We start from the raw sequence: 12898 nt of genomic DNA, 5'->3' as shown, positions 1-12898 counted from the left end.
AACTTAGTTAATGAATAAACAAAATATGAGCTCATTCTTTCTAATTATTTTTATCCAATTATCTAATTTATAACGAGACTTTTTAGGTTTTGGAATCATGAGACTATTACCACATAGGATATGTATTTGCCTTGGTAAAATCCTTCCGTTCTAAAGTAGTATCATTATTAACAATAATATTAATACATAAATACTAACATTATATTAATACTAATAACATAGTAAATCCTAGAAGTATATGTTGATTAAGTGCTTTTTAACTCTATTATTTATGTAGTATGTAATGTCTGATAGAGATATATTACTGTTTAATTTACACATTAAGGTTAAAGTTTGAACACTCCTTGCAGGATGATTATCGAGATAATACACCGGGGGATGAGTGTGTAAGCCTAGTTCATGTACTCATATTTGATGAAGATATGTTTCTGAGCGCGCGTGCTGCAAGTACGCCACCATCTCTCCAAACACACTCTTTTTCAGCATACCTAGCATTTCTCTGTTCTTTGTTTCTTCAAAATGGCTGTTTCATGGTTGTTTGTGTGATGAGCAGTACTGATTATTTGTAATAACAAGTTCTTATGCAATGTCATTGTAGTACCTGCAATTTAGTCCTGATGGATGAGTCCATCGGCGTCAATGTATCTGCATCAATCGATGTTGAGATTGCCTTATTGATTGACTGATGTGCGGGAGGTTCTTTGCATTTCTGTTCGTTTTCCTCTTGCAGTTAGGGCTTGAGGACAGCCACTATTGGTCCAAGGAAGAAACTGTCGCTGAAAGTCGGGCCTATTGTCCATATTTGCCTCACTTAAGCTGCAGTTCTACAGCATGCCTAGGCTCACAAAAATCAGTTCTTTTTGGTTCTAGACTGTTGCCAAGGGCTCAGCTGGCACCTTTTTCTTTCTTCGACAGCTCTTCAACGTTCGTTGCCTATGTGTTCCCAAGCCCAGAGTGATACAGTGGTTAAGATAGAGTTTTGCTTCTCTGGATAGCTTGGATGTATGTGGAATTTTGCTTGAATGCAATCTTGTGGTGGCTCAAAACGTCTTACTCTTGTTTGTAGCAAACCTCAATGCGAGCCATCATGATCGGAGGTATATATCCACGGGTTTTGGTGATGACCTCTGAAGAGTGAATGATTTCAGAAACGGGAGGTAGTGGACAGGCTAAACATGGGGTCCTGCGACTGAGCAAGCTAGATTTGGACTTTGGAATGGCGGACAAGGTTTTCACTTGGATGTGTCAATTTGGATGGGCTATCAAAGTGGATTGCATTTGCAACCCACCAATCTCAATCAGACGAGCTCGTTTATTAAAATAAAGTGCTTGGTATCATGGATGCATGGCACTGGACCAAAACCTCACAAGAATGATGCTGACTCATAGTTATTTTTAAACAGATTTAAAAAAGAAAGTGTGAGGATACTCCTGGGTTTTGTAGAGAAAACATGGAGAGTGACTGTACATGACTAAAATAACGAACTTAGACACAAACAGAAATGAAGAAGAAAGAGATGAAAGCATGCGGAATGAAGAAATTACAATGAACAAACGGAGTATGTGGAATGTGATACAATGGATGCTCAAGGTTAGCTTGATGCATTTCATGGGTTTTAGGCACTCAATTAGGCCTTTATGTGGGCACTTTAGTGGGATGTTTGGCTGCTCTTTTATGGCTGACCTGTTATCTTGGGTCTTGTTTCAATGGCCTATCATATGCTCATATCTACCTTCACTTGTATCATTGCATCAAACATATCCTTTGAGAGAGGGAATCCGGATGCATTGCTGGTCATCATCATGCTAGTACCTTGGTGGTATTGTATTGCACATCTCATGCTTCATCTCATGGGTTCCATTGCCCGTTCATTTTGAGTTCTTCTAGTTTTGTGCTTTGTACTTTTCATGTTTCTATCCATTTGCGCATCCTTGCACGTTATCAAATGGCTTGAATCTTCTATTCTAGTGCTGTTGTTGTTGTGTTTTACACTGTTTCAAATTTGCCATAGATGTAGTTTCTGCTGTCGGAGCTCTTCAACCTAGCGTTCTTCATTCTCAGACCTTCCTTTCATGAGGGTAGTCTGTCTAGCGTTCTTCATTCTCAGACCTTCCTTTCATGAGGGTAGTCTGTCTAGCTACTGGGAAACTCTTCTGTTGTGGGCAGATGACCTAATTTCTGCTACAGGCACTTGCTGCACCCTGCTTTTTATGCTGTTTCTGTTAGCAGAGTATTTGTCAGCTCATGTGTGAGTCTGAGCTTGATCTGGGCTGGACATTTTTATTAGGTATTTTAGGTATTTTTCTGGTGTGGCATTTTATGCCAGTGGGACATTTTATGCACCAGTCGGCCAGCATTAATGCTGTCCGACCAGCATTGTTGCTCCCTACTTTTTTAGCCTATTTATACTCAGTGGCTCCTCCTCAGTCAGTCACTTCATCTTCACCATCTGCAGACTCTGTGGAGAGAGGAGCCAGTGGCAGTGCCCACGCAGCCAGTGACTCACTGTTGTATGCGACTGTCTCGTGTTCAGATATATGGATTCCATTTCCCGTGCATACATCTGAGTTCTCATCTATATCGTGTTCTTTTCTTTTCTCTTTTTGTCTTGTGTTTCAGCAGTTTATTTCAGCACATGTTTATGCTTCCACCGCTGCTCCACTTCTGACATGGTATCAGTTTTCAGGATTTGTGTTTCTGCTGTGTTTTCTTGCTGATTTCAGGACTGTTTTGTATCCTTGCTGATCAGACGACTGCTGTCACAGCCAGGCGACCTGTTTTGGGGCTGTTTTCAGCCTGCGTTTTTTGCAGTTTTGCCATCGCCTGCTGCCTCCGCACCCTCTGCTGCCTACGCACCCTCTGCTGCCTGCGTTTTTCATCTGCAGCTGCTGGCGATAGTTTTCTACCTGTTTTCTCCAGTTTACAGCCTGCGTTTTGCTGATTCAGCATCTCTCCTGGCTGGGTGGCTGTTCCTTCAGGCCGTTTTTGCTGTTTTTGGCAGTTTTTGACTGATTTTTTGTCTTTGTGCAGCAGATTTTGTCTTCTATTGATCAGATTTTGGGTTCTATTGCATGTGAACTCTCATTTTCTGTAGTCTGTGCTTGTGTTTTGGCTGTGTTTCCTCTCTCAATTCCATCTCTTCTCTACTTCTCTTCTTATCCTCTCCATATGGCTCCTCCGTGCACTTCCACTGATGATAAGCATGAGGCATCCTTGAGATTACAGGGGCGGCTTCCGGCACATTATGGAGGTGAGGCTTATGTAGCTTCAGAGAGGGGTGACGGGAAGAAGAAGTCGAAGGCCCAGTGTTACCACTGTGGCAAGAAGGGACATTTGCGGAAGGCCTGCAAGAAGTTAGCGGCTTTCAGGAAGAAGGAGCAGAAGACGAAGCGGGATGCTGACTCTACCGATGAGTCCTCTCCTTCCTCAGACTTCGACTCCGATCCTCCAACCAAGGTGAAGTCCAAGGCGCGGAAGGGATCCTCTTCTTTGGATCGCGGGAAGGGCTTGGTGGCCCCTTCCTCGGCTGCTTTCTAGTGGTGGTGATGAGGTCATCCCTCACGACTCTCTTGTGCCAGAGAGGGAGTGTGAGCGGGTGTTCAGATGGGGCAGCCGCGCCTCATCTATACTTTTATACAGGTGCACAGGTTCCAGAGAGGGACGTCCCTGACGCATCGACTTTCGTCTGGCGGAATCAAATCCTGGAGCTGGGATTGACATCCAGGTTCATGCTGAGCTGGTTATCTGACAGAGAGCGGGAGGCTTTCGTCTGGAGCTCAGATGAGGGGACACTTTGGCGGTCTGGCCAAAGGCGGGGACTCCATGGTCACCTATGTTCAGAGGCATTTTTGACAGGATGGTCTTGTATGCTACTGCGAGACATTGATGATGGATACAGAGACATGCTATGATATTCTCTATTTTCAGGTGTTTGGTACGATCGACATTGACATTAGGTTCTCTCCGAGGCACCTTGGTGGTGGCTTGATCACCCACTGCTTGGGTATCCATGGTTCTACTTGGTGGTTCTCTGTTGTATAGTTTATGATCCCTTTTCATTGTACTATTGTATTGTATCAGATCACTCATGATCTGAGAGAGGGTGTTAGCAGAGTATTTGTCAGCTCATGTGTGAGTCTGAGCTTGATCTGGGCTGGACATTTTTATTAGGTATTTTAGGTATTTTTCTGGTGTGGCATTTTATGCCAGTGGGACATTTTATGCACCAGTCGGCCAGCATTAATGCTGTCCGACCAGCATTGTTGCTCCCCACTTTTTTAGCCTATTTATACTCAGTGGCTCCTCCTCAGTCAGTCACTTCATCTTCACCATCTGCAGACTCTGTGGAGAGAGGAGCCAGTGCCAGTGCCCACGCAGCCAGTGACTCACTGTTGTATGCGACTGTCTCGTGTTCAGATATATGGATTCCATTTCCCGTGCATACATCTGAGTTCTCATCTGTATCGTGTTCTTTTCTTTTCTCTTTTTGTCTTGTGTTTTAGCAGTTTATTTCAGCACATGTTTATGCTTCCACTGCTGCTCCACTTCTGACAGTTTCACCTATCATGAAGGCTGGGACTGCTTTGCCAAGGGCTGTTCTATGTGTCACTTTGTGCTGGGTGAAGTGTGAATTAATTGGGCAATTAATCAACAGATAATGAAAGATAATGCAAGAATTAATCGATGCACAATAACTCAATCACAAAATGAGACATAGAGAACCCTAACCTTAGTGTCACTTAGTGTCTAGGATGCTAGGGATCATAATTGCGTTTAATGATAATTTAAATGTCTAGGGAGTCTGGATCATGGATCAAAGGGCATCTATGTGTAGTGCATGAGATGCCTACAAAGTCCCCTCCATGGAATGGACAGATTGATCTAGAAATTGTAACAAAATCCTAGAAAATAAAAGTGATATATAAAATCATGGTTGCACATAGTTGTGTGTCTTGTATGGCCATCTCCTACGTGTGAGCCTTAGTTTGAGTCAAATAAGGACATTAGGAGCTTTGACATTGTCTTTGTTTGTCATTTTATATGTTTTAGATATTTTAGATGGAGGGTACATTAGTGCAAATTTTTTTGGGGCACTTTTGGCCATTTTCATGGGTTTGACCATATTTAGGGTTTTGCCACTTTTTTGTCTATATATAGGCAGCTTGCTCTTCCACTCTTTTGATCCATTATCCATAATTGATTCTTCATGATCAACCAACGCTCCTCATTCTCTCATCCCCTTGCTATCGTTTGGCACCTACATTGATACGTAGAGCTGCATGTTGGGGCTGTCCGTTGCAGCCTTGTATCTTTAGCCATTGCAGTCACATTGTTCCTTCTCTCTCCCTTGCGTTCTATCTTTGTCTCATTTTCTCCGTGTTCAATTTCCTCTTTTTGTTGTGCACTCTCAAATGGTATTAGAGCTAGGTGTGGGAGTTGGAGACTTCGAAGAGGAGCACTCTGTTCGCAGTTCCAGCCATCTTCATCGCCAGTTTTGGGGGCAGTACATTTGCGTTTTGCCTCATATCTTGTTGGGTGGCCTATTCTTTGGTCTGCAAATCTGCGTTTTGTAGGCAGCCCATGTGTCCAACACTCGTTTCAGGCAGGTGGCAGCTCCTATCAGCTGGCCGGTTCTTTCTAGGTGCAGGCGGCCCATTCGAGGTACAGGCAGCTCGTTCTTAGGTACACCAACACGTATCAAACCTTGGGTTTTACAGTTGGGTATCTTCCCCTGACTTGGCAGCATTACAGCAGATTGGGTGGCCTGTCTTCAGATAGTTGCACCACAACTAGATTTGTGTTTGATAGTTGGCTATCTCCTTGTGACCTAGGCGGCATCAAAGCAGCCTGGGTGGCCTGTTTTCATGTAGCTGAACCACTGCCACATTTGCATTTTGTTCCTGCAGGGTAGTCTTCAGCTTTGGGCAGCCTCATCCACCCTCGAGAGACCTTATCTAGGCTGGACATCTTTTACGTACTAGATGGCTTGTTTTTTTTCAGGCGAACAGACCTTCTTTTGCTAGATTTCACATTGGACAAGTTCTTTTGACTTCGGTGACATCATATTTTGTTTGGGCGGCCTCTGTTGCACCACAATTAGATTTGTGTTTGATAGGTGGCCATCTCCTTGTGACTTAGGTGGTATCAAAGCAGTGCGGACAGCCTATTTTCATGTAGCTAAACCACTGCCACATTTGTGTTTTGTTCTTGCAGGGTAGTCATCAGCTTTAGGCAGCCTTATGTCCCCTTAGGAGACCTTATCTAGGTTGGGCGACATCTTTTGTGTATTGGGCGGCTTGTTTTTTTATTATTGGCAAACAGACCTTCTTTTGCTTTGTTTCACAATGGATAGGTACTTTTGACTTGGTGATGACATATTTCGTTTGGGCAGCCTCCATTGTAGGCTAATATTAGGGCAAATTTGTGTTTATTGTAGGGACTTGATTTTTGGGCACTATTGGTTCTTTACTAGCCTTGGATTGCCTATGTTTATAGGTCGAAGCCCTATTTTTCTCTACATTTACTGGTCCCTCTCTTTGCCCAACATTGTTTGTTTCCCTCGGCATCGGATACTCCTCGTCTAACTTGTCTCAGTCAATCTTCTTTTGTATCGTGGCCCAATGGACCTGGATTACTCTGAGGACATCTCTTATTTGTCACCTTTATTTCTATGGCAACATCTTCTTTGTTTTCTTACAGGCACTTCATTGAAGGACATCTATGCTCGACATGTATGCTATGGGGGATTGTGTGGTTCGAGATCATTTAGACCGACCACCATCCTGTTACTCTTTCTCGTTATATTCTTCTAGGGCTTCTAAGTCTCCAATTAGAATTGATGGCATCTACTGTGTAGGTGCCAAACATACCCTCTCTCTCTGCATTTGACAAGTTGGATGGGACGAACTATTCTCTATGGTCATGCCGGATGGAGTGTCTCTAGGATTTTGTTACTGTTCCTATATCTTGACCTACCGTGGATCCTCATGATGGTGAGATTGCAGATTTGGTAGCTTTATGGGATCGGCTGAATGCCAAAGCTCACTCTTCTCTCCTTTTGAGTTGTACAAGTTTTATGCTCATGCATGTTAGATGTATTTGCATGGTTGTAGAGGTTTGGAGGAGATTGGCATCTCTTTCCTATATCCAGACATTTGGGCATCGATTATCTCTTGAGTTGAAGCTACGATAGTTTTCTGTCACATAGATTTTCCTACGACGAGGGATCACATCCATAGGATGGAGGAGATTCGAGATGAGCTTTCATTCCTTGTTATGGATATTTCTTCGGAGGACCTAGATGTGACACTTCTCTCACATCTTCCGTCACCAACATATTATGTGTTCTATACCAATCTTCTTACCTCTCGTAGTCAGGAGACTCTCACTTGGGAGAAGCTAGTTCCATCGGTGCTTGAGTAGGATGTGCATCACAGTGAGAAATTCTTGCGGAGTTTGTGCACATGGCAAAGCTTATGCGGCTTTATCTATAGATACAAGACAAGCTAAGTAGAAGAAAGGGAAGAGAAAGAAGTTGGAGTCATTTTTCGACTCTAATACAGTTTTTGTGGAAAATAATAGAGGATATCTCATGTGTTCTTATTGTGGGAAGACCTCGTACCCCTAGGAGGAGTACTGGAGGATACACCCTTATCTCCGTGCGGGAGCGAAGGGTGGATCTCTAGTGGAGCCTTCGTCTATCTCTACTTGGTCACTCACTATTACCACCGAGTTAGTGTTTCTACACATTTATCAGGCGGAGGAGCCTTCTTCGATTATCCTGACTTTTGAGCAACCTTGGCTCTTTGATAGTGGTGCTTGGAGTCCTATGATTCCTGAGGTGATTTGTTACAGGATCTTTATGTGTCAAGGGGTATTGCCACTTCTGGTGTCATTGCTTCAGTGCGTATTAGTGGTGTTGGCACCTTACCTCTATTGTCTGATTGTCCATCATGCTCCATTTTTGAGGCTCTCCATCTTCCTAACTTGGGCTTTCCTCTCCTCTTATTTTTTGGCCTTTCTAGACTTTGGACCTGTGTTGTCTTCACCAAACGGGCTGTCTTTGTTCAGGATTTTTCTATAGGAGTCACTTTTGTGATAGGTTAGTAGGAGAGTGGGCTTTCTATGCTCCATGTTCCTTCCTTTGTGTAGGGCTCTTTGTGGCAGATTTTTGTAGGCACATATGTTCTTGATTGTGCACCATTAATTCCACAAGTCTCATCCCATCCCCACCCATTCCTTTGGTGGTTCCCTTGTATCTGCCATCCCTTTTAGAGGGGGACAATATTGGTGATGTCGTTGTGGATTTCTTGGTCCTTGGTGTTTCAGAGGGGGCTTCCTAGAATGATGAGGTGTTACTTTAGGGTTTCTAGTCTACTTTGGGCCTTTTTTATGTAGTGACCTCTTTTCTTTATCATCGAGCCACCATCTCTTGCCACTTGGCCCTTAGTCCCAGTTGTTTCTATGCAACTTATGGCACCTTCGATAGTTCCTTGCTATTGTATCATAGCTGGGTTAGAGGCTTGGCTCACCTATCCCTGCATGGAGTTTTCAAGAGTAATCCATTCGAGGCCTTTTTGTTTTCATAGCCCTTTGGTGGCCTTCCATATATGGGGAGGGGGTCTTGCTCCTTGACTGGCTTTCTTCATTGATGGACTACATTGGCATTGGCACTCTTCTTGCCACCCTTCGATCTGCATCTCCTTTGGCCTTCCACCACGTCCAAGATCTGGAGGGAGTATTAGCAGTCTTGTATCTTGTGTGGTCATCTCTTACTTGTGATCCTCAGTTTGAGTCAGATGAGGACCTTAGGAGCTCTAACATTGTCTTTGTCTATCATTTTATGTGTATTAGACACTTTAGATGGAGGGTACATTAGTGCATTTCTTTTTGGGCACTTTTGGCCATTTTCAGGGGTTTGACCATATTTAGGGTTTTGCCACTTTTTTGCTTATCGATCATCCATCATTGATCCTTTGTGATTAGCCGACCCTCCTCATTCTCTCATCCCTCTGCTATCGTCTGGCACCCACAGTGACGCGTAGAGCTATGTGTTGGGGTTGACTATTATAGCCTTGTATCTTCACCCATTGCAATCACATTGTTCCTTCTCTCTCTTGCGTTCTCTCTTGGTTTTCTCTTTGTGCTTACTTTCCTCTTTCCGTTGCGCACTCTCACACATCCAAGTGGATATATCAACCTATGATAGTAGAGAGCATGATACATGAAACAAACAAAATTAAGTCCATTGCTTGTCGGAAAGCTTGGGACCTCGGTCGAGGAAGAGCCTTTGTGAAAAGATTCACCTAGTTGTCTTCAGTGGGTATGTAAGACAACTCTACATCTCTAGTTGGCATCTGCTCATGAGCATAATGGTAATGAACCTCTATATGCTTTGTGCAGGCATGGAACACTAGGTTTTGCGCAATGGCCAAAGCAATTTGGCTATTGATGTAGATAAGTGTCAGAGCTGTTTGGTGCAAATAAAAAAGATTTGCAAGTAACTTTTGGAGCCAAGCTCACTCCACTATGGTTGTGAAAGTTGCTCTTTGGCTAAATTGAGAAACAAGAGATGTATCCAAGAAGTAGCTATTGCCACTATGAGAAATGGGGGAATTTGAATATCCAGCCCACCAATCACTATTTGACTATCCATACAAAGAAAGTGAAGAGTTAGCCTTGTAGAAATGGCTGAGATCCTAGGTGCCTTTAAGATTTTGAAAGACACGCTTCATTGCCTACTAATGAAAATTTGAAGGGTTGTGCATGGACTTGCTCAATTGGGAGACATCAAACTGAAGATCATGGTAATTGTGCAACGTTTTTCATTGGCACTGAAACACAAAATGCCATGAGTGAAATGGTTGACTGAAACAAGATTTTTAAGTGGAAAACAATTGTTTTTTTGTGCTTTTTTGAGAGTTTTTAGATATTTTATATATATGGTAGACATCATTGTTAATATGAAAGGATTTGCATGGTGTAAATGTGTAAGTTGCAAATCATTGTTTATAAAGAAAACTATCTCATATATGTTATTCAACAGTTTCACTTGGTGTTTCGCTCGGGACTTGCCCAAAGGTGAAACACAATGTTTCAAGGGATTACCTCGTTGAAGATTGAGCCATTTGTGACATAAATAAATCAAGCATCCAACAGCCCATTGAAATAAAGTAGTGTTAAAAGATTTGCTACCATCATCATAAGTGAATTTGAAACCAAGCTCCAAGGGAATAGACACATGCTTGCAGTCCTTGAACTGAAAGCATTGAAGATGCTATCAATATACTTGAACTGTGTCATGATGATACCCCCCTCAATGTTGGCAAATTAGACATCCAAGTAATAGTGAAGTAGACCAAGATTTGTCATGGCAAACATTTACTACAAATACTTCAATTGACTAGCATTGGCCACAATGATAAGCATGCAATCAACATAAAGAACAAGAATAATAAGATTGGATTCCTAATGTCGTATGTAGAGAATAGCCTTTGTAGGGCTGTTCTAGAAGCCAAGATGCAATAGTTGAGAATGTATTCAGGCATAGAACCATACCAAGCCTTCTTTGAGATGACAACTTTGTGCTTGAAGCCTTTGACCTCAAATTTTGGAGGTTGTGAAACATATACCTCTTCAATTAGACACGCATGGAGAAATGTTGTCTTGGTGTCCATTTGATGCACCTCCCAATGAAAGTGATTAGACAAAAGGGCAATAATACTCCTGATGGTAGTGATGCGAGAGATAGGAACAAAGGTCTTGTCAATGTTGATTCCTTACAACTGGCATACCCCTTAGCAACTAGGTGGCCTTTGTGCTTGTCAATAGAACCATCTGATTTCCTTTTTAATCTTTAAAACCCATTTGGTACCTATTGCATACTTGCCAAAGGGTAAGTCGCATAGCTTCCAAGTGTCATTCTCATGGATGGAATCAATTTTTGCATTGATTGCTTCCACCCAACAATCATTTAAAAAAGCGTCTTCATAGTATAAAGGTTCTTTGTTGCATGCTGTAACCACTGATGCACATGCAAGAAGATAACCTTGTGAGAGAGCCAAAGGAAGAGGTTGCTTGCTATCCTGAAAAGTGTCAAGCAGTCAACGGGGGACTGTTTTAGGCTGCTGAATTTCAGCCCGTGTGCGCTCCAAATGATCATCAATAGTAGGCTGCTCAAGGGACAAGGTATTGGGCCGCTGTTATGGCTATAATTCAGGCTGATTTAGTTGCTGTAATGAACCTGTATATGGTGGAAATGAAGGCCAAATAGAAGGATCAGCCATGGAACCATTACAGAAGAGCTGTAATAGGCTGTCAAAGATGTCCGGAGTATCTAGAAGACACTGTTTTTGACAGTCCAACAAAGGATGAGAAGCATTTTCAGTGAAGATAACATCTGGGCTGACAATAATTTTGATTGTGGAAGGTTGATAAAGCTGGTACCCTTTGCTTATTACTATACCCAATAAATATGCAGCAAGGTGGCAATCAGCAATATGCTGAAATCAAGGATTAATGGTTGAGAATGCTTTGCTAATGTGAACAATATGAGAATTTTAGAATGTTTGCCCAATAAATGTAGCCAAATAATAGAATTTTTCTTCAAAGTTAGGGAAAAATAGGACCAGCAAGCTAAATAATATGATTTTGTGCACGCTGAGGCTAAAGAAAGTGATCCGAGGTAAATGCCTCAAATTTGAAGCACCTCGGAGGTGAAATTGGCAAAAATTGAAGAGAAATTGAAAAAGTTGGATAAAATTTTACCCCATTGATACCGAATGTCATGCTTGAAGCTGAATTAAGCCATGATTTTGATGAAATTTGTGGAATTTCAATTTAAAAAAAGCACTGATTTTTTCAAAGAAAATTGGGTGAAATTGAGCTTGAATGGCGAAAAGCCCCAAATATTAATGGAGAAATTGAAGAGAAATCTGAAAAATTATGTCAGTTTTACCTAGATGGTGTGAATGTTGCTAGAAGATGCACAAAATGTCGCCCCCGAGAATGAATTGGGCCTCAATTGTGATGAAGAATGTTGAATTCTTGAAAAGCCCGAAATTTGTTAGTGAAATTTGGCAAATTTTATAAAAAACCCAAATTTGGTGGCAAAATTAGAGAGAAATTGGAGGCGCATAGTGAAAATCCTGAAATTTGATAAAGCCATCATCAAATTCCTTCAATGTAGTGACGAAATTCAAGAATTCAACACCCAAATTTTTAAAAAATCGGGCACAAATTGAGTGAAATTTTATGAAAGCCTTAAAATTGTGTTTGAGAAGGGGATCAAAAGTGAACAAGAGCTTGCTGAAATAATAGGACTAATAAATAATTGATTTAAGACAAAAGAAATTGGAGTCAAAGGCTATTTGGGATAGGGTGGCAAGATATTTTGATGATGTGACATTGTGCCTTGGAGTCGAGGTAGTTGAATTTGTTAGCAATCATGATTGTCGTGCCTTGTCATCTCCTGCCTACGAGCCTCATCAGACAAGGACTTTAGGAGCTCTGACTTGTTTGCCACTTGTTTTGATGGAGGAGGTAGCTCATTCTAGAGCAGTCACTTTATTGTCTTTTAGTGCATTTTCTCCGCTAGTCGGGATTTTTAGTGCATTTCTCGGGCAATTTCTGCATATGTCAATCTACCTCACCTGCTAGACATTGTCCACTATTGTTGGGATTTTTTTGAGCACTTACAGTATTTTTACCGGCATTAAATGTTGGTTGATCATCATTTTTGGCCGCAGATTGTAGTTGGCCAGTTTTTTATGGATGTGCCTATATATTTGGCACCCCTCCCACTTGGTAGACACATTCTTCCACATCTTTCTCCTTCCTTGGTAGGTGCACACTTCGACTCCATCGTCTTTCTCTGTCTCAAGTGCTATTGTTATCATC

General features: G+C 42.0%; 1 protein-coding gene across 4 annotated transcripts in view; it reads left to right on the top strand.

The window, feature by feature from the left end:
• The first annotated feature begins 319 nt into the window (after window positions 1–319).
• The window catches only part of LOC148032720 (uncharacterized), a 34594-nt gene continuing 22015 nt past the window's right edge, over window positions 320–12898 (top strand). For 2 of the 4 annotated variants that reach the window (XM_087683359.1, XM_087683363.1), the window contains exon 1: window positions 325–447. The gene's annotated coding sequence lies outside the window, so the exon portion shown is untranslated. Of the gene's footprint in view, window positions 448–12898 lie in introns of all 4 variants that reach the window. The other 2 variants (XM_087683360.1, XM_087683361.1) reach the window with 2 other exon arrangements.

The sequence above is a fragment of the Lygodium microphyllum genome, chromosome 8, assembly GCF_053477565.2.
Source record: "Lygodium microphyllum isolate KBCC chromosome 8, Lygodium_microphyllum_v1.1.10, whole genome shotgun sequence".
NCBI lineage: Eukaryota > Viridiplantae > Streptophyta > Polypodiopsida > Schizaeales > Lygodiaceae > Lygodium > Lygodium microphyllum.
The sequence above is the reverse complement of the archived record's forward strand: the minus strand, read 5'-3'. Positions and strand labels throughout refer to the sequence as shown.